The following is a 3,979-nucleotide window of genomic DNA, read 5'->3' on the forward strand; positions in this document are numbered from 1 at the left end:
GAAGAAAATACCTGTATCTTCAAAACACAACCATAGCCTTACCCAAAAGGCAAATACAGAGAGAAAAATTGCTAAGAAAACGTACTATTTAAGCTCAAAATATAATTGCATTTTTAATAAGAGGATAGTAGAAACTAAAGTTTTGGGGTTTTTTTTCTTTTCTTTCTTTTATTTTTTTTAAATTCGTGTGCCCAAGTTTACTGAAAATATTATAGCATAGCTTACAGATTCAAACAGCTCCACGGGGTGTTTTGAAATTTATTCCACCTGCTGTCTGAGTGGCCTGCACATTAGACAGACCACCAAAGTACAAGAGCTTCAGCATTTCCTTAGTATCAGGATCTACTTCAATGATCTCATGATTGAGGGCTAAAGCCTCTGGCACATAATTATGTCTCCTTTCTCTCTCCTCTTGCAGCTTAATGGAGATACCTCCCATAGCTCCTCTCTGAATCCACTTCATCAGATGTGTGACATAGCCTGCTATCTTGTTCTGGAGCTTCTTGCTGGGAATAACGGCTATTGTCTTGGACAGGCCTGCACTTGTTGGTGTGGAAGTCATTACCCAGGGTTGTGTAGTATTTCTCAGTGATGATCCTGGCCACCTCCTTTGAAGTTCTGGTGTAAATGTGGCCCATGTTTGAGTGTCTTGGTGAAAGAAGAAATAGAAAACACAAGAGAGACCTGAAGCTAAAATTTCTTATGGATATACTTTTTTTTTTTAAAAAAAAATCTTTAGATTCACAGACTCAAGAATCTTGTGCAAAAAGTTGAATCAGGATAAAAAAGAAAACAGAAATGCAATAGCCACATACAATTAATTATATTATAATTAAATTACTAGAAATCAATTACTTTCTATATTGTCATTAACTAGATAAATTAAAGTGCAATACATATGTTAAGACTGAAATATTATGTGTAATAAATACTGTAAGACTTCTTCAAACAGAACTTATACACTGGGAAGAAATATTATGACATGAGTGACACAGAATTTGCCTATAGAATTTCAGAATAGTCTAACATTTCAACTATGAAAGTGCAAACAATAAAATCACAAAATGTGCAGAGGACTTGCAAAGACAATTCATCCAAGAATTTGGATGGTAAAATAAATCTGAAGAAATGTTCTTCAAGATCATTAGCTATTTTTATGATTGATATGTGCCTTCAAGAAGGAATCAACTCATTATTGACTCTCCAGCAGGTTTTTGAAGGAAATTGCCCATATATTTGCCATCCAGAAGTTGGTGGATTTGAACTAACAACATTTAGGTTGGCAGTGCACCTCTTTGCCATCAGCTCATCATACTTCCTTCATTATGTATTGTGGTTTTTGTTAGGTGCTTTCCAGATAACCATGCTCCATGGAAACCATATGAACAACATATGTATCCTGCTGTGTCCTATGCCATCCTCCTACTCTCAGATATATTGAGTCATTGTTGCAGTTGTACTGAGACAAACAATCTTCTTGAATGTCTTCCTGTGTTCTTAAGTATTTATTGTAAAAATGGTTTCCCTAATCATCGACTTTGACTTTGCCATGGGCATGGGTGAGTACAAAATAGTGTGTGTTAGCCTATCCACAAAGATTGGCTACTCAGTCTCCCCACCATTAGATTGAGCATATTCAGGAATAGAATTTGAAAATCTTACCAACAGCAAAAAAGAAGCAATAGAATGTAGCACACTCTTTGGGACCTGAGATTCTCGCACCAGGCGTACCTACAAAAACCAACAGCAATAGCAGCAGAGAGCCAGAGACCTAACATGAGATTGACCTGACCTTGGTACTGCTAACCTCTAGAACCAACGCTAGGAAACATTGGCACAATTTGTTGAAAAACTGAAGAGAAAAGCCATGATTGGCAGGATGTAAAAAACACAACGGTTAGGTGAGGACACCCATATCTGACTTTAACCAACTTTATAAAGGGGAACTTCCCCTTTTCAGCAGAATCAATAACACAAAATCTATTCTCATGAGTTCAAATATGTCCCCGATATTCCTGTACCTCCTCTACTCATTTCAGTGCTAACTTTACTGCTTTGTTGGTTTCAAAATCTAAAGTGTTACTCACAGACCACACAGAACTACAGTGGGAAGTCAAAGAAAGGGTTATAATCCAATTTAGAAATAAGATACAGTCAGGACAGCTTCCTAAGGTGTTTCCAGCACCTCATGGATTTAGAGCAATGTTACAAAGTTCTCAATACTTCCAATACTGGCTCTCCCTCACCCTAAAGTGTCCAAAAACTTGGGCAAAGGCTCTTAGCTGTTGCTAGACTCTTAACAAATGCATAGCTCTGGTTCTGTCCTTTGAGGGATAGCAGTCAGCTCCATCTCCTGGTAGGTCTCTCTGGTTCTCTGCTTCTGTTTTGGCTACTGCTGCTATAGGTGTAGCTGAAGCAAGAATGTTCGATCCTGAAGGACATCCTACATTCCGTTCCTTCTTCTCTTGTTTTTTATTCTTCTCTTCTTTGCTGGAGGTGTGGGAGGAGTCTAACCTGCTGCTTGAAGGGAAAGTTTAACCTGCTGCTAAGGCTGCTCAATTAATTGGCAAGACTAGCAAATTCACTCGTGAAATGGTGAGACTGGCCAGTCCCTTTGTGGAATAGTGACATAACCAACTCCCTTGCGGATAGGCTAAAACACTCTTTTCACATGTTCCTTCTCATCCACATGCAAAGTCAAGTTCATTGGCCAGGAAAGCCAAAGTGAAAGATAAAATCCACAGACCACCCTCTGGTTTTTCTAGCCATTAACTTTCATATAGAAAAAAATCATTTTCCCTTACAATATTAGAGAGTCTGAACCCTTGAAAATTGGCTTTTGTACCTATTGTGTTAGCCCCCATTAGGGGCATAATCTCCAGCTACCTTAACTGCAGACAAAATGGTCTTGCAAATTAACTGCAGCTGTGGGTTTGATAGAAAAGAGTGCATTCTATAATGTGAAAACCAGTGATGACAGTGATACAGAGAGGGTGAAGAGAATGTGACACTGCTGTAAAAGAATTGAGTCAAGGTGTAACCAGAGGAATCTTGGAGATAATGGCCACAGTTAAATGTTTTGCTTGCTGGAAGATTAAGGAAAAGGCTTATTTGTAATTGCTATGTGATACAGTTTGCTGGGTGATTGAGCAAACCAGTGGCTTCTTGCATTTGTGCTACTGAATTGAATCTAGAATTTAATTGTCTGACTGTGAAGCTATCTTTAACTAATTGAGGAATTATATCTTGTTATTAATCTGTCTTGAGACTGCCGCACTAAATCTGGACTTGCATCAGGTATATTCTTTGCAACTCTACTCTCCAATTGGTTTGCCCAATAAACTTTACTACTATGAGTACAGTCTGTGAATGAACAATGGACATGGCCCCCAAAATTGGTAGAAATAGGTGCAGGAGCATGTAGGGTGGCATGTCAGAACATTTATATGGTACTATGGATGTTATTGATGGGAAAAGTTCCCCTTTATTAAGTGGGTAGAAGTAAAACTCAGCCTCCCAAATGTTGCATCTACTTTTTGCAAACACAAAATAGCTATATTTTTGAAAGTGTGTAAGTCAATATTTTGATAGATGGAAAAATGAAGATCGAAGCTATCAATGATTCCTTCTTACTTGGGTAAACACCCTTGGTACCAACAGTTAGGAAATCAGGAGACATTCATTGGGCAAGTCTGCTGTCAGGGATATCTCCAATATGCTGAAGAATAAGGGTGCAGGCGTGTAGGGAGCATATCTGGCTTCACTAAAATTTGTTTTATGTTGTAGATATTGTTGATAGGGATAGTTCTCCCCTGAGGAGATTGAAGAGGTCAGATATGGCCTTTCCCGTGCAGCCTTTGCTCCTTTATATTTGATGTCAGAAGCAGAGTTTGTTGCAATGGCTATATACTCATGGAAGTGTGGGATTCTGTAAGAATAAGAAGTTAGATGCTTGGGAAATAGAGTTTAAAAGGCCATT

General features: G+C 38.4%; 1 pseudogene; it reads right to left on the reverse strand.

Moving 5' to 3' along the window:
* Positions 1-229: 229 nt before the first annotated feature.
* Positions 230-638, reverse strand: LOC102868271 (annotated as a pseudogene).
* Positions 639-3,979: the final 3,341 nt, after the last annotated feature.

The sequence above is a fragment of the Elephantulus edwardii genome, unplaced genomic scaffold (assembly GCF_000299155.1).
Source record: "Elephantulus edwardii isolate Elephantulus edwardi_28Jun2011 unplaced genomic scaffold, EleEdw1.0 scaffold00119, whole genome shotgun sequence".
Classification (NCBI taxonomy): Eukaryota; Metazoa; Chordata; class Mammalia; order Macroscelidea; family Macroscelididae; genus Elephantulus; species Elephantulus edwardii.